Source organism: Heterocephalus glaber, unplaced genomic scaffold (genome assembly GCF_053883595.1).
Source record: "Heterocephalus glaber isolate CG9 unplaced genomic scaffold, H.glaber_assembly_v1.0 deba00000122, whole genome shotgun sequence".
Taxonomy (NCBI): domain Eukaryota; kingdom Metazoa; phylum Chordata; class Mammalia; order Rodentia; family Bathyergidae; genus Heterocephalus; species Heterocephalus glaber.
In genome coordinates this window covers 1,439,131-1,457,391 of record NW_028258138.1, presented here as the reverse complement: position 1 = coordinate 1,457,391, position 18,261 = coordinate 1,439,131, and positions in this window count along the sequence as shown.

The following is an 18,261-nucleotide window of genomic DNA, read 5'->3' as shown; positions in this document are numbered from 1 at the left end:
CGCGCACCTCCCGCCGTCTGATTTTGATGAAGTGTCCAAAATACGCTCTGGAGAAGATTACCCTTTCCCATGCTAGGAAGAGCCCCTTGGGTACCAGCGTGTTGGCCCTGCCTGCTAGAAGATGGCTGCAAATGATTTCCCCATCACTGCTTTTCTTGACGCTTTGGTTTACTGATTGATTTGCCAGATATTCTAAATTTATTTAATCAGGAGCATTTTCTTTGAGACTTGTGGGTCTTGAGCTGATTAATGGGCCTTCGCTCTTTAGATTCCTTCACTGTTATCCTGTATCTGTATTTGGATCCCTGGCCTATCTGGGATGCAGTGAGTCCAACACTGACTCCAGCAGTCTCAGTGACCTGCCAAGTGCTCCTCCCACCTTGTGGGCCACTGTCAGGAGGACCAGCTGCCTGCAAACTCCCGGGCCACGCCCCTCATCGTGTGCTACACTCTGTCAGTGGTCTTGCCAATATTACATTATTTTGTCAACAGTGTTTAATAGATAAAAGAAGTATGCACTAATTTCTCTTTTTAAAAACGTGTTGGCAGTTCCCACATATTTACTTTTCCATGGGAACTTTAAAAATTATTCATTATGTGATGAGATAAAGCTCAATGGTGGAGCACTTGCCCAGGATGCAGGAATCTCCAGGTTTGATCCCCAGCATTATCAAAAAGAACCAGTTTCCATGTCTACCCCCAAGTCAAAATCAAACAAGTAGAAAACATCACAGCAATACTTATTGGAAGGACAATAAATTTGCAGATTAATGCAAGAATGATAGATATTTTTATAACATGAATATTTCCATTCAGGAACATGGTATTTCTTTTTGCTTATTCACATCTTGAATTCAGTTTATAAAAAAAATCTATAGTTTTAGCTATAGAGGTCCTGAACTTTTTTTTTTTTAATAAAAATTTCAAGTGCCCAATTATAACTTTAGCAGTTGGTATACATATGGATAAAATTTTTTTTTAGGAAAAAGTTCACTGAACTATTTCAATAAAGTTATCCCTCTTACAAACCAGGAGGGGACAAAGAGATGAAGGGAGGAAGGAGGGAAGGGAGAGGAAGGGAGGAGAAGGAAAATAAAAAGATTAAGATGTGTTATACACATACTCATGTAATGAGAAATGTAACCATTATGTCCTGCAAATACGGACTAATAAAAATTTTAAAAGATAAATAAGTAAATTAGCCCGTAAACATCCTACATAGCTTAACCATTATCATGAATGCATTTCCTCCATTTCCACCTGTAATTGATTGCTGCTAGCAAAAAGAAAATATGTTCATTTGTGTAGTTATCTTGTATCTAGAAACCTGAAATTGACAGTGTAGAATCTCTTGGTCTTCAAATAAACATCATTGTACCCTTCTGTTCTCGTGTGTATACCAATTTATTTGTTCCTACTTTACTGTATAAACTTGGAGCAATGAAACAGTTTTTGAAACCAGTGACAGGAGCAGATTTCTCTTTCCATGCCTGATGGAGGTATGTCTGTGGGATTCAGCAGTTGTCATCACGGTAAAGAATTTTTCTCTTTTTGCTCTGCTACTTAGAGGAGCAATGGCTGCTGAATTTTCTCAATTGGTTTTCATGACATTTCTCATGGTTTTCATGTGACATGTCTTCAGCTTTAATTCACCAATGGAGTTAACTGCAGGTATCTATTTTTTCTCATGCAGAGCCATCCTTCCATGATGCAGGAAGTGACGTAGGGCAGGCCCTAGGCTTCGTCTGAGCATTCACATTCACACGCATGCTCTTCTCTTTCTTTTCAAATTTATTCCCAAGGAGTTAAGATAACATTCTCTTAATCATAACACTAATCTCTTTCCCACGTGCTCTTATATTCTTTCTTTTAATGTTACATATATTTTTCTGTCCTTTCTCCTTCAGGTTTGCCATGAGATCAACTAAATGTTCATTTTTTTAATTCCTAAATTTTCCCCTAAATGTATATTAAAGTCTCTTACTACAATTATGTTTTACTAAGTCCTCAGATTTTCTCCCTATCACCTAACATTTCTATTAATTTTATAGCTTTTTCTTTCCATTTTTGTCCTTTGGGAAATTAGTGATGCTCTAAAGCTTGCTAGAGTAATAGCCAATCTCACGTGTGAACATGTCCAGGCCACGGGACACAGACATCAGGTCCAGCATGCTAGGATGTTGCTGAAAAGCTACTTTTACAGATGAGATTACCATTTAGACCAGCAGGCTTTGCATTAAAAGATGAACTTCGTTATGGGGGAGGGGGTTGCCCAATCAGTTGAAGGCCTTAAGTGCAAGTCTGACCTCCCCAAGGAGGAGGGAATCTGACCAGAAGTTGGCCACAGGCTGGGGCTGCAACATTGGCTCTTCCTGGACCAGCCAGCCCGCCATCATGAGCCCATTTCTTTTTTCCTCCCTCCCTTCCTTCTTTTTTTTTTTTTGGCTATGTAACCCAAGGAGCACTCAGCTACATCCTCGGCCTTTTCCTTTTATTTTATTTATTTAATTTTGAGACAAGGTCTTGATAAGTTTCCAAGGCTGACTTGAAACTTGTGACCGTCCTGCCTCAGCCTTCTGAATAGCTGGTGTTCTGGCTTGTTTCTAGATGCCCCCTCAAAGTCTCATTTGGTCATAGGCAGGGCTTCTCAGAGGTGGCTGGATCTAGTGTGTGATGCTGGCATTAATAGTGTGATACTGGGATTAAAGGTATGTGGTTAGTAAATTAGTCCACTGATAGGTTTGGCATATTTCTGAGTGTGGATAATGGGAGGGCTCACCTTTAAGGGTGGGTAGCCTGGATAGAATATAAGGGACAGAAAGAGGGCTGCTGTTGTTGCTTGCTGCTGCTTGCTGCTTCGCTGTCTTCTCCCTGCCCTGCCATGGACTGTTTCTCCTCTGCGATGCCCCTCTACAGTGGCCCCCTGCCTTGAAGCCAGCCACCTACGGACTGAAACCTCTACAAACTGTCAGCTAAATAAACCTTTCCTACTCTAACTTTGGGTGTTGGCTATTTTGTCTCAACAACAAGAAAAAAGTAACTGGGATTACAGCATGTGCCACAGCACCTGTGAACAGATTTCCTAAAACAAATACTTCTCTGTATGTAGAGGTGGATGCACTTGCTCTATGCCCGTGTCTCTGCCTTTCTGTCTGTAGACACACATGGCTGCTGTATCCCAGCCAGGGCACTATGCCCTGCACTCTTCTGGGCACACCTGGTTGGGGACAGCTGGGGAGGAGGAGGACATGGAGCAGAGAGGGTGAGTCTCCTGGATTCTGACCTCTCTGAAAAATGTGTCTTGACGGCTCTGAGGGGACCTGACCAGGCAAACCTTCCTGAGGGCCCAGTCACAGAGTCAGAGGCACACGTCCCTGAGGCCTGGCGTCTGCTTCCCAGGAGACTCTGGGCTTGCGGGGTCAGGGCAGTGCAGGGTGAGGAGCACCTGCTCCACAGAGGGGCTGGGCCATGAGGAACTCGGCCCCTGTCCCCGGGGGTGGCTTCTAGGGGCTCACAGCCTACTGGGAGAGGTCGCCACCATCCTTGCTGACTGCTCTGCCCTGCTCAGCGGCAAGGGGTGCGGTTCCCCGTGCCCATTGCTGGCTCCAGGCTCTGTCTCCTTAGCATAGTTCCCTGGCTTCAGAGAGCAAGCTTGGGCCTCCAAGCCCTGTTCACTTACTGTGCCATCAACACGGCCACCTGGCAAGGGCTGCCTGCATCCTGCTCTCGGACTGCGGGGACAACACAGAGGCAGCCAGCCGCGTCCTCCCCCTGTCCCCAGCCTGTCATTTTGAGCTTGTGGAGGCACCGGCCCCACCTTCAGGCAGAGCCTGGCCTTGCCACACAAAGCGTGTTCTTAAAATTCCTTACGGATTAACCCACCTTCGCCTGAACTCCATAAAAGCACAGCTTTTGCCTTCTGCTCCGAGCTGCTCTGTAATTTCCCCACAGCCTGCTGAAAGGACCCAGGGATGCAGCAGCAGCTGCCCGGGGCCACGGCAGCCACTTCAAAGGCTTCAGGGCTGTAATTAGCAGCACCATGGGCACAGGCACCGGCACTGCCCCGTGCTGGGAAAGCCTCCGAGCCAGAACAAAGGCGCCTGCTCTCGGCCCGAATCTCTGGCATCCCAGGCAGCAGCAGGTGGGGTGGCCTGGGGGCCCAGGAGCCCGGCATTCTGCAGGGGTGAGGACACGCTCCTCACCGCTCCCGGGGGCAGTGCCACTGTCCAGGCATGGGAAGGGCCACCTGGCCTGGGGGACCCAGAAGGACCCTGAGGGGACCAGGCCCAGGCCGGTGGACCCAAGAGACCACAAAGCACAGTGCTGGGGCCTCACCTGGTGTCCTGGCCGGCCCAGGGTGTGGCCCCAGGAGGCCGGTGCCTGGCCAAGTGGATGAGGTGCCCAGGAGTGGACATTAGGGCCAGCGAGCCACCACAGGGCCCCACCCTCAGTCCGGCTACAAAGACCAAAAGGCCTTCTTTGGGAAAATGGACAATGGCCTATCTCTCTGTGGCTCTCGATTATGTCTATAAAAGCCTATCAAAGGCCATGGGTTTTTTGTTTTTGTTGGCACCGGGAATCAAACTTGGGACCTTGAGCTTGTGAGACAGGTGGCAGTGGCACCACTGAGTTAAATCCCCGGCCCAAAGGCTGTGGTTTTGAAGCGTGTCCTGCACCTTGAGGCACTAGGCTAAGTGGCGGACAGGACAGGAGCCAACAGCATTGCTGAACACGGGAGTCACAAGTTGGAGAGCGGGAGGCGACTTCAGGAAGCTGTTTGCCAAGGCCCTGTGCGTCCTGCTCACCCTGGGTCTGCAGCCGCAGCAGGGGCTATGCACCCCGCCAGAGTGAGCGCCGTGGCTCAGGGCTCCGTGGTCTGGAGTGGAGCCTTCTGGCAGAGCCCTCCTGCCCATGTGGCTGGGGAACAGGGACCAGAGTCACCGCATGGTGGCCGGGACTGGGAAGGGCGTCTGGGTCTTTGGCATGACCACTGCACCACCCAGCCCCACACGGTGGGGGCAGTGACACCCAGAGGTCCCAGGGGGTCTCCCCACGGCTGGACCACCTCCTTTGGTGGAACCAGCCCACACCCAGGGCTCTCAGAAGAGAAGGCTGTGTGCCCTCCCACCCAGGCCACCACACCGTCTGGTCATCCTGACCCCAGAGTCCCGCTCCTGAGGTGTCCCCTCCCTGCTCAGCCCTGCCCCCTTCCTCTAAGGAACCATTCCACACCAGTACCCTGGGGTGAGGCTGGCCGCGGCCTGGGCTGCCCGGACACACTGTGAGAACTGGTCCACCTCAGCCCTCCCTCGGGGCCCTGTCATCTTGGGGAGACCTGGGTTCCTCCCAGCTCTCCCTCCTGCCCTCTGTGGCTTCCTCAGCTGCCCCAGGCCTATGACCCTCACCTCGAGGACCCAGCAAGCTCAGCCTGGTGCACCAGGCTGGTTGGGCTTGGATCCTCTGGGCACTTGGCTTCCAGCACAGCCGTGGCCCTGGGGTGCTGAGCCCGCCCTGCCACGAGGAGCAGGCGTTGCCTCTGCACCAGTCTGGCCCCACCCCAGCGGCTGCACAGGGCGTTCCCTGTGGTCACCCCAGGGGCCAATGCCACAGTACCCTATCCACGTGTGAGCCTGGTGGATAGCCTGGAGGACCAGGTCACGTGACTCTGAGGTCCTCACAGTGGCCAGACTGGCCTTGGGGAGGCTGTGGGGTGTGGTATGGGCCCCATGCTGGCCGTCAGGGATCCCTCGGGGAGGGGGCAGAGCACTGGGAGGGCCCAGGAAAGAGCAGGGCAGCTGGAGCAGCGGAGGGGCCATGCCTCGGGCTTAGGAGCGCGGGTGCAGTGGGGTGCGCTGTGACAAGCGGGGGTGGCCAGAGATGGATGCAGGAAGCAGGGGCAATGCGCAGGCTGAGGGCCGTGTGGGGACAGTGTGGGGATGCTTCATCCGGGACCCCATGTGTGGCGGAGACAGGACCAGAGGGCCTCCCCTTGGACCCTGGCCATGTGCCCAGCAGCACAACGGTGCCCTCTTCCAGGGCACGACTTGGGTCTCGACACAGCCAGTGAATGGAACACAGCTCCCCCTGAGTTTCAGTTTCGAGGGACAAGCGGGGCGTGGTGGCGCACACCTGTGATCCCAACACTGCAGGAGGCTGAGGCAGGAGGATTGCAAATTGGAACCCAGCCTCGGTAATTTAGCAAGACTCTGTCTCAAACTCTAAGTAAATAAACAGCTGGCTTGCTAGGGATATCAACAGCTCTGAACAGCAAACATAAAGGCCCTTGCAGCCTGAGCAGGGAGCCTGGGAAATATGGCAGCCCGTTAGGGCAGCGCTCTGACGTGGGAGGTGTCTCCCCGTCTGCCTTCTGGATACACTGGAGAGAACCGTCCTCACCTTGTGCAGCTGCTAAGGCGCCTCAGGGCACCACAGCCGGGGGCTCCAAGGTCCAGGCCTCGGGCTGATCCCTGCCACGGCCTCTCCTCGGCTGGCCGATGGTGTCTCCTCACTGAGTCCTCGCCACACCGTCCTCCGTGTCTGTGTCCAGATGTCTTCTTATGAGGACACAGTCGGACCAAGGCTGCCACCTCCTCAGACACCCCATTTCCAGTGCGGCCCCATCTGAGGAAGAGGGGGTCAGGATCCAACCTATGGACTTGGGGGACAACACAGCCCATAAGAACCACTATCAGAGAAGAACTGTGTCACACAACATTTCTTTAGGAGCTGGGGGTGGTGGCACACACCCGTCATCCCAGCACTTAGAAGGCTGAGGCGGGAGGATCTCTCAAATTTAAGGCCAGCCAGTGTGCGCTAGTAGTGAGCTCAAGGCCAGCCCTGCCTACATAGCCAGACCTTATCTCAACAACAACAAGAGGAGACAAATATTGATTGAGGAGAAAATAGGTACAGAAAGCTTATCATGGCCCTAATCCCAGCACCAAGAGTCAAACTGAATCTATGTGGCCACCTGAAAACCAACTTCATGGTTCCCCCAGGGAGGCTGTGGGGGAGGCAGGTCGGCACCCCGATCCTCCAGTAATGGGAATTTAAGTCAAGCCCAGGAGAGATGTGGGGATCGTCTCTTGGGGGTGGGGCTCTGAGGACAGAGTCCACCTCGATGGCCCAGCTCTGTGGCACGCTGCTTCTTCCTTGAGTAATTTGCTGAAGTAACAGGGGCAGAAAGACCACCAGCGTCTTCGACTGAGAACCTGAGAAGCGCTGCTGGCCGTGGCCATGGCCCTGCTGCGCCCTCAGCTGGAGCACTCAGACGCGCACTCCCTTCTGCAGAGCACGAGCGACGGGCTCGCTGTGGAGACCTCCTCTCGGACGCTGACGACAAGATGGAGATGAAGCCAACCCTAACCCGCTGCCGGAGGGAGGCGCTTGGTGTCCTGGTGCGCTGCAGCGGGAAGTCGTGCACGAGATGCACGAAGTGCAGACGGAGCTCCAGAGTGCAGATGGACAGACGGACGGACGGACGGACGGACGGCACTTCGTCCGCAATCCTCTCGTAGCTGCCAACACAGCTGCAGCTGCACGGCCTCAGGTCAGCAGTGACCGCTGCTGTCCCGGCCCCGTCCCAGCCTTTCTCAGGAGATCGGGGACAGGCTGGCACGCGGGTCAGAGTGATGACCGGATGATGCCTCTGCCCAGCAGGGACCCTGCCCACCCTGTGAACATGCAGACTGCAGGGACGGCCGCCCGGCAGAAACCATCCACACCCTGCCTGAGCTGGCGCCATGAGGCCGGAAGTGGCAGGTGCCTGGCCCTCCACTTGTCCCCCAGCTGCATGCCACCACGGATGCCATGCATGCCTTGGGGCACCTTCAGAGGCGGTGCCAAGGCCCACCACAGCCACGGGCAGCCTGCAGATGCAAGCTGGCACGCAGAGCACAGCAAGGCACAGGGCAGAGCTTCCCAGACCTGCAGGAGGCCCAGCCACGCTTCATGCTGGCCCCGGGTAGAGGAGGGCACAGGGAACCGGTCCCTGAACGCTAGGACTCAGGCTGGAGCTGTCTGCTGTCCCTGGTTGTGGCAATCCCAAGACACCTGTCACTGGACACTCGCTGTGTGCTGGGCACAGGGCCCTGAAGGCACCCTCACCCTGACTTCTCCCCCACCTTCCCTATCAGCTTGGGCTGCTTGGCAACTGCCTCACACTGGGGCTGGAACAGGGGAACCTTCCCTCCCAGCGCATGGATCCACAAGGGCCACGGCTGCGGTGCTGGCCCCGGCAGGATCTGCAGAGACCGAGTCCTCCCACAGTCCTCTCAGGGCAGAGAGCAGACAGAGGGGCAGCAGCTTACAAATAATAATAAAATGAAATGAAGCTGTCCACGACATGCAGGTGGGACTGGGGGAGGGGGAGGTCCCCCAGCCAGAAGCCTGGAGACCGGGCGAGTGACGGGCAGCACCGGACAGGCGGCCTGTTCCAAAGGCCGGGCCAGGAAAGGGGAGGCTGAGCAGGCCGGCAGCCAATCGGATCGGATCGGATCGGAGACCGAAGGGCGAGCAGAGTAGGCCTCGGGCGGCTCCTTTGGTGCCTCCTCCCCGGCTCGGCTCGGGAGAGCCCTGTGCTGCCCGATCGAGCCCCGGTGGCCCCACCAGGCCCTCACCCACCCCGCTCACATCCGACTCAGTCTGCGGCCCAGCCGCTCCTCATGCACCCCGCAGAGCACACAGGAGAGGCAGCCGGGGTCCCACAGACACCACGACAGGCAGCCAGCCAGGCTCTCACCGCTTCAAAACACCATGCGCTGCCTCAGCTTACAACCGTGTCGCCTTGTTTCCGCCTGCCGGGGCTCCTGGTGCAGCCACGACCCCACTTCCGGGTACCGATTTCCTGTGTGTCCGTGCAGTGTGGATGGCTGACGGCAGCAGAGCGGAGTCACGCACGGCATGGAGGCCACTAGAGTGGGGCCTCTCGCACTCTGCGGAGGGGTCTCCCGCTGTGTCCTCGGAGGGGACAGGGCCGGGGCACTGCCAGGGGCCCCACCTCGAGACCATCGCCTTGGGGTCCCCAAGATAAGCAGCATGTGCGGCCTCCCTTGAGAGGACGCCTGGGCTGGAGACGCCACAGCTGCCACAGCTGCATCGGACACAGGTGTGTGCAAGACACCGGCAGCCTGGTGGCAGAGGATGGTGGAGAGGGAGGACGCAGAGGGAGGACGCAGAGGGAGAGGCAGGGGAGAGGCCCCTCGGGAGGCCTGGATCGGTCCGCACTGGAGGCTGCCAAGGGGTGTGCAGCAGGGCGGGGGAGACAGGGCGGGCGGGAGGGGAGGGCCATGGGGAGGACGGGAGGCAGCCGGAGCCCCCTTGCAGGTCCCTGGCGCGAGCACAGACCCAGGGCTGAGGGGCGGCAGGGAGGGGGCTGGAGGTCTGAGCGGCACGGGGTGCAGCCTGCGCCCCAGGAAAGCAGGCAGGCGCTGAGGGTGTGGGATCCGCAGAGGCTCACGGACAGTCACGTTTTCAGGTCAAAGCAGACAGAGCTGCCCAGGAGCAGGACATGGGTGCACAGAGGGGACCCCGAGGATACGCAGTGATACCGACCTCCACCCACGGCCTCGGGTTTCTTCTGTGGGTCAAAAACTCAGCACGAACACCGATGGGGGAAATGAGCTTAGGAGTCACACGCCAGACAAAGTGCTCCAAACAAGGAAGCTATTCCCCAGTGGCCATGGGAAATAAACGATGCCACGGAGCTGGCCGCCAAGTCCCAGGCAGGTCCCTCCTCCGTGGGAGCAGGCTCTGAGCAGAGAGGGACCGGCCTGGGAGGGCTTCCTGGAGGACAAGAGGGGACGGCAGCTCGGGGCAGAGGAGCCAGAGGCAGAAGGGCAGGCAGCACTGGGAGCACAGGGCCTCCGACCTGCCTCGAAGTCATGAGCTGCTCTCTTGGGAGTGCTCAGCAGCGGCCTCAGAGCTTGGCCAGCCTTGGGCAGGGCCCTCTGTGCCGTGATGCAGCGTCCCTCGTGTGCGTGCAGTGGCAAGAGGTCTCCCAGCATTGAAGTGGCAGCTCCTCCACCCCATCCCCGTCTGGAGCTCGTTAGCGGAATCTTCACACCGTATGAAGGGTGCCGTGGCCATGTGCAGCGGAAGCAGAGGTCAGCAGTGCCACAGGCAGGAGTTGAGGGCCCGGGACCCGTGCCAGCCAGGGAGGGCAGCTGGCCCGAGAGCCTGGAGCCCCGGACATCTCTGGAAGGATGAAGACTATGGATGTCCCCAGGTGCAGGAACCTGACAGCAACAGACCGGGGCAGGGACCACTGCCCACTGTGTAGCTCTGGCCCACAAAACCAAGTCCTGGGTTAAGTTCGAAAGCCAGAGCCTGATCTGCAGCCCTCCTTCTCCAGCCATAGCGTTGTTCTCCCTGCCCGGCTCCTCCGCTCACTCTCTGCTTCCTGTATGCCATGACCCGAGCTGCTCTCCTCCGCCAGACCCTTCCCCTAGGCTGTTTTTCCCTTGGAGCTGTGACCATGCGTGACTGAGACTCCTGAACCGTAAGCCAAAACAAACCTCGGAAGTTTCGGGCGTGGATATTGTGTCCCAGCAAAGAGAGAGTGACTGAGACACCTCTGTTAGCAGAGGGGGCTGATGCCTTCCACAGAGCAGCAGTGACATCTCGGGGACAGAGGAGCCACAGGATAGAGTCGCCAGTACCTAAAGCAAAGTCCTCCACTGGCTGTCACCTCTTCCTGGAACGGGGGACAGCAGTTCTCAGGGGACAGGCCTGAGGGCTCCAAAGGATGTCTTCTGTCTTGAACTGTGAAGTAAAGATGGTGGTGCATGCCTATAATTCCAGCACTCAGGAGGCTGAGGCAGGAGGATCACCAGCCTGGGCTACAGTAGTGAGTTCAAAACCAGCCTGAATTGCATAGCAAGAACCTGTATAAACCAAAAAATTTAAAATGGGGTGTTGGGCCACAGTGGCGCCCCCAACTGCAGTGGCAGTTTGTGTCACTGCTCCTCTCCGGCCCTGCACTGGCCAGAGGACACACGAACCCAGAGAGGCCAATGAGAGGAAGTGCAGGGGTGGTGAGGTCACCAGGCCTTCCCTGGGGACGGCGGGCTGGCTCTGCACCCTCCTCTGCACCCACCACCTGGCCCTCAGGTGGCCGTGTCGCAGTGTCGGCAGTGTGTGGTAAGGCAGGCGTTGTCACAGCACAGGCCCAGCAGGAGGTGGCGAGGCCCCCTGCCCCCCTCCCTCCAGCCCTGTTCCGCCATCTCCGAGCCTGGCCCCCGTATGACAGATGTGAGCAGCCTCCTGCTGGAGAGGCCGCCCAGCTCTGACACCGAGTGGCCACCGCCCGCAGGCTTCTTAGGAGTGGCCGTCCAGCCCGTGAGGGGTACGCCACATCCTGAGCCACGGCCACCAACCAGGCTGCCTGGGGCTGTGGAGCAGCTGGGTGATGCCCATTGGCAGATTCAGGCTGCTGAGTTCTGGGGGAGTGGGGCGCAGAAGAGCATCACGCACGCTCTCCCCGAGCAGCAGCCCGCCAGCCGCCCGGCTGCCAGACTGCTCCTGTCCACGCAGCGCCCTGTCCTCACCCGGCAGAGATTAAACTAACATCGAAGTCGCTGCTGGTTCAGTGAGGCGCTGAGTGCAGGGAGCTAAGCGTGGTGGTCACCCTGTAATCCCAGCACTCGAGAGGCTGAGGCAGGAGGATTGCTGTGAGTCCGAGGCCAGCCTGAACTATAAAGCGAGACCCTGTCTCAGATGAGATCGGGCGTATTTGGGGTGGTATGGCCATAGATGTGAGACCCCACCTCAAAAACAAAACTAGTCGTGGGACACCAACTCTGGAGCTGCTGTCACCACTGTGCTTTTCTCTGTCCACGCACGCATGCAGGCCAGGTGGACACACGAACCCAAGGCCATCCAAGGAAGAACAAGCTTCCCAACAAATTACCTATTCCTGCTTAAATATCTCACTACATATTATAATTACGATGTCTGTGCAGTTCTACACATCTTGTCTTGGTATTAATTTTAAGGAAAATCCAGGGGAAACATCACAGAATGCTTAAAACCCTCATTTCGATTTGCAGGTTAGCATAGCCAGCAGCAAGGCTGCAGGTAAAACATCCATGGGGCAGGCCCAGTTCGGGAGGCCCCAGGTTGCCACCTGGGAGCTCATTAGAAATGCAAATTCCCAGGCCTCTCCCAGCCCGGGAGCGGGAGCGGAAGGGAGGCCCGGCCCTGCTGGGACAGGCCCGACGCCAGACCAACCACCAGCTGAGGAGCTGACCGAGCTGGCGCCCAGGGGAGCTAAGGCCCGGGCCGAGGCGGGCAGAACTGCGAGCAGCTGGAGTGACCGTCACAGTCGGAGTGAGGCACGCGCAGGCCTGAGGGGAGCTCAGGGAGCACAGCAGGCTGAGCCCCCAGTCAGCAAGGGGCACTCGGGGGACATCAGAGCCCCCGGGGGACCCCACAGCCCCCGGGGGACCCAGCTCTGGGAAGGCAGACGCCAAGCCACGTGCTGTGCGGGTCCACAGAAGGGATATGTCCACCACAGGAAAAGCCACGGCAGCAGAAAGTGGATCCGTGGCTGCCAGGGCCCGGGTGAGGGAGACCAAGGCCAGGTTCCGATGACAGAGGCCGCGGCTGCACAGTGGGGTGCTGAGCAGAAAGCTACTGACCGCACCGCGTGTCTTAAAATGGCTCGTTTTGTGTCAGTCTTATCTCCATTGGAAAAATAAACCTGGGCCATAGCGTGACTCCGATCTTGTCACTGCCGCCCTTCCCGTATCAGTTATCAGGAGCTGGCTCTGGGCCCTCCCAGGGCAGCCTCCGGAGCCCTGGAGTCAGGAGCCCCGCAGCATAATGGGCCCAGGGCTGCCCAGGGGGTCCTGACGGGGTGGCCTTGAAGGCCACATCCAGGAGCAGGAGCTAGGCCGCAGCCACCCGGCCTCCTCACCTGAGCTAACGGCAGTGCCTTCTCCAGGGCTCCCGTGAGACTGGGGTGCGCACCCCGCTCTGCAGTGCGCAGCACACACAGACGGACAGGCACGGTCAGTGGCGCTCTCCTCAGACACCGGGCGGCCCTTCCCCCACCCCGGCCCACCCACCTTCCCTCTTCGCTTGGTGCTGGCCAGGCAGGCTCCCGTGACCAGAGCCCAGGCTCAGCATCTCCTCTGGGGCTTCTGTGGGTGGCACCGGGACTTTGACAGCCTGTCCGGCGCTGCCTGCAGCAGCCCAGGTTGGGTCTCTGCCCTGGCTGAGGTCCCATGTGCTGGGGTGTGGGCTCCGGGCCTGCTGCTTGGCTGGGGAAGGGAACGGGGCCACCTGGGCTTCGACTCGGGGACCGTGCAGGGCCTGCGTCTGGGCCACCAGTCAGCCTGCTCCCAGGACCACACAGCCCTGGGTGGGTAGAGGGGGTCGACTGCAGGGAGGCGGCCAGGAAACGGGGGATTCTGAAGTGCCAGCGTTACTCAGGAACAGCATGAGTGTTAACTCCTCCCAAGGCTGGAGGCCCCAGGACTCACTGTGGCCTGGCTGAGTCTCCCTGTCCACCTGGATGCTTGTGGCACTGAAGTGCACAGGGCTCTCCAGGGGAGAGAGTGACACAGGGCACAGCCTGCCCACCTGCGCGGAGGGGTGAACTGAGGTCTCTGGCAGGCCTGGGTCCCTGCTCCTGGAGGGAGGCCCAGGCTCCCACATGGATCACAGTGCTTCTGTACCCTTGCCAGCTGCAAGCCACAGGCTTGGATGCCAGCTGGGCCTGGAGCAAGGAAGCCCAGGAAAGAGGATCACAGATCCCAGCCGCACCCCATGAACTCCCAGTCCTCCCAGCTCTGGACAGAGCCTGTGGTCTCTCAGGGCACTCTCACTGGGCCAGCTCATGCCGGCCCCTACACCCTGATCACTGGCCAGCACAAGCCTCTGTGGCCCTCAACTCCCACACCACACCAACCACCCAGGAACAGAACCATCTTGGACAGCAGCTGAGTCCTCAGAGCCCATACCCAGGGCTCGGGCACACAGGCCAGCCTGCTCACGAGGCCTGAAGCCTTTGCCAAATCTTCCCCAAATCATGTGTCTCAGTCTCCCAGCTGGGCCCTCTTCCTGGCCAGGATGGGCAGGATACCAGCTATGCTAGGCGGATGGATGGATGGATGGATGGATGGATGATGAATGGATGGATAGGTTGATGGATGGGTGGATGAATGATGAATGGATGGATAGATTGATGGATGGATGAGTGATGGATGGATGGATGGATAACGGATGGGTGGATTGATGGATAGATGGATGGATGATGGGTGGATCAGTGGATGGATGAATGATGGATGGATGGATGGAGGATGAATGGAGGATGAATGGACAGTTGGATGGATTGATGGACATCTCCTGCTAGGCTGAGGAACTCATGGACACCAACATGGGCTGCTCATCCGCTGTGGACTTGGGGACCCTGAGCCCCACCAAGGCCTCAAGGAAGATTTCCCAAGTCCCCACACCCTCAGGCCCTCCTAGATGTTGGACAGTGCTTCGGATCTCCTGGTCCTAAGTAGACAATGGTGGGCAGGAAGTCAGACTCCCCGACCACATGGTCCCACTGCTTTGCTGGCTTGGCTCAGTGTTGGCAGAGATTAAAAAGCACACCTGGTGCTGCCACCATGAGCCCACTGTGGCCTCATGAGTGTCTCTGACCTAAGGGCACAACTGGGCGGAGCGGTGTTTCCCTCGTGCCCTGCTTGTGGCTCATACTTGTGCAGACGCCACTGCTCCTAGGACAAAGCATGCAGCCCTTGATGGGTGTGGGTCCCAGCCCTGGAGCATTCTGTTAGAAGAGATCTAATTCCTGGTTCCTCGTGGCTGGGTGGAGGTTTGTACATGGGAGACCTCAAAGCCAGGGGAGCGCCTGCAGATGGGCAAGTGGAGTCCTCACAGCACAGTTGACATGAGGGGAAGTGGAGGGTGACAACTGTCGGCACCAGCAAGAGAACTGCACCGCTGGAGCCAAACCAGCCCGTGCCAGCAGCTCCTCCTGGCACACACCAGGCCCTGGCAGAGAACACACTCCAGGAGCTGAGCCTGGCAGGGAGCCTCTGTGGAACTCACCAGAAACTCCAGGCACCATTAGAGGCAAGCACCCAAGTGAGGAAGCCCCCACAGATGCCCGGGGCCTGCCCACCATGCCAGCCCATCACATGCTCTACATGCTGGGACCCGGGCCTTGTCCTGGGCTGCCCTGAGCTCAGGGTGAACATTCAGGGCACCTTCATTGAGCTTCCTGGGTTGCAGAGAGCAAAATCTGCCCTCGGTGGCTTCTGTGGTGCTTAGAAGGCTCCCAGTGACAGCCCCAGGGACTTCCCTCAGGACTCCTGCAGCTCCCTCCACAGGCCACTGCCTGGCGCGTCTCCCCGCTGCCAATCCAGCACCAAACAGCGCCTGTTGCCTGGGGAGCGCTGAATGAGTAAAGAGTGAAGGAATGACGAAATGAATGAATGGTGAAATTTAAAAATTTTTACATGTAGCAGCTGGCTGACACCTTATTGTATAAAGCTGTGCTGAGCTCAGGGCATTTAGACATAGAAACACATTCTGAGTGCTTCCTCATAAAGACAGCTCTTATTTTCACACGGCATCGACACAGGTGACATGTTATTTGCGTGTGTGCACACTGGCGTATGTGCCTGTCTGCATGTGTGGAGCATGTGCATGTGTGTGCACAGTGGCATGTCCGTGGCAAGTGTGTTTATATGTGTATGAGTGCACATGCATGACTACAGGTGTGTGGTTGTGCAGGACTGTGTGCGTGTGCATGGTATATGTGTACATGTGTGCCTGTCTGTGTGCATGTGTGATGCATGAGTATGTTTGTGTGGCACATGCGTGTGCATGGTGCATGTGTTCGCGCATGTGTGTGCATAGCTGTCTGACCCCCAAGAGCAGCGCCTCATGGGACGTCAAGGCTGTGTGAGTCACCTCCGCCTTGGGGAATTAATGCAGGAGCCCAGGGCTTTGAACACAGATAGGATCTGGATCAGACAGTGATTGCATCTCCAGGTGGTTGAAGGGGAGGAAGCTGGACACGTTCCGAGTGTGACTCCCGGTTTTCGGGTGAGAGACTCAGGGCAATGTCAGCGGTGCCGCTGCTAATGAGGCAGCTGGCAACTGGTTTCGACCTGCATCTCTGCCCATAAAAGATGAAAGCAGGGCTCCCTGTGAGGGAGCGCACCCAGCGGCCCCAGCTCCTGCCTGCGCCTGTGGCCGGGCCTGGAGCTCTCAGTGGCGTGCACCTTGGCAGAGGACAGTGGCCTGGAAGGGCCTTTACCAGAACCTGCTCAAAGCACCCCAACCTCAGGGGCCAGGGGATCACACTGCCCACCACCCCAGGCAGCGGTGGTGCTGTCAGTGACAGCACTGGTGAGAACAGAGGGCCCGAGCCAGCCTCCGTGTCAGCAAGCAAAGCAACTGTCCGTGTCCCAGAGCCCAGGGGCCAGATCCAGGGTCAAAGCCAGGCCTGCCCAATCCCAAAGCCCGGGTTCTTCGGGACAAGGATGGCTCATCCCGACCTCAGAATGGCCAGGCTCAGGGCGGGCTCGGTCCACACTTGATTGCTGTAGCTTCTCAGAGCAGTCTGCTCACAGGAGGTGAGGCAGCTTCCACGGGAATCCTCAGGCCAGGAAGTCAGCTGGAGAAAAGGGTATGCACACAGCTCTGGGAGGAAAACACAACCTCTCCCTTAAGCAATGCGGCAGTAAATGAAACAAAGGCTGGCGTGCAGAAATGCACCTCTCTCCTGAGGAGGGGTAGACCAGGCTGCAGAGAGCTTACAGAGCTAGAGACATATTTTAAAGATCTCACAACAGTTGCCTCGGGGAGGCAAACCATAGGATTACTGAGCCCGGACCAGGAGACAAGGGAAAGCCCAGGCCTGAGCCCAGCATTCGGAGCCTCTTCTGCTCTGGGTCGTTTACCCCCCTGCAGGAGGGCACTGAGGCTCAGCTGAGCCTCCCTAGACCCAGAAAAGAGGGCTCAGCTTCCACCCAGCAGAGGAGGACACCCCAGAAAGTCCCTCTCTCCAAGAAAGCCTCCCGGCCTCAACAGTCTCAACTTAAACACCTGCGAAGTCCCGTTTGCCGTGCCAGGTAACACCGATACCCAGATACACCTTTGGGGCCGTTAGCCGGCCTGCCACAGTAACCACAAGCAAGCATTCACGACGGAATTAACACGTCAACTCACAGCCAAAAGCAGAGCTAGTAAAGTGGAAAACAAATAGCAACTGAAGAGACCCAGAAAGATGAAGGAGAGATAAAAGAGCAGGAAATGTAGAGGAAGAGTAAGGACACAGAGGTACACAGTGAGAGGCCAGCAGACTTCCGATCAGAGCCCCGGAAGCACAGGGAAGTGACACTTGGGACACGCCAGCTGGGAACTGTCCAACGCTGTCAAGGCCGCCGATCCACAGACTCAGACCAGCAAAAACCAAACTGGGGGCCGGGGATTCAGCTCAGTGGTGCCACCGCGTGCCTCGCAAGCACAAGGTCCCGAGTTTGATCCCCGGGACCAAAAAAAGAAAAACAAATTACAGAACATAATACAGACTATGTTCTCATGTATGCTAAAAATCAAATTGGGTAAGTCAAAAGAAATGCACAGCTGGATTCATCACGGTGAAACCACAAAAAACAAATGTCAGAGAGAAAACATTAAAGCTGTCGACGAAAAAGACACATTTCCTTCAGAGGGGCCAGAGGGGCAGATGGTGGTGGAGGTTTCTTCCGCCTGGTGGTGATCGAAAACTATGGTGATTATTTAATTTGTTTTTTCATTATACACTAAGACACACTGCCACTAATCTCCCTCAAAACACTCCCTCTAGCTTCAAATACTCCTCCCATGGTCCTCGCCACTTCCTGCAGCAGCTCCGGAGCCCTCTTCCCTGGGTGTCTTTAGTTGTGCTGTCCTGGCTCCCTCAGTGTCCTGAGTGGATTCAGAACATTTCCCTTTCATGGTCATTATGACTTTAGGGACTTAGGCTGCATGGCACCAGATCTGGAGAATAAGGTGGATGAGGATAGAGTCGTGTTTTTACAAGCCGCCTTACTGTTGGATGGCACGCAGCTGTACAATTCACCATGTTTTTGATCATGCCTTGTAAAGACATGAAAGAGGACTCCAGAGCTGCTTCAGAAAGTGCCAAGAATGGTGTGTTTGTTTGAAAAAAGGGAAATATTTTGAGGGAGATTCGCGGCAATGTGTTTTCCACTGTAAGACAAATTTTTAATTTAAAATTCATCATATATTTCA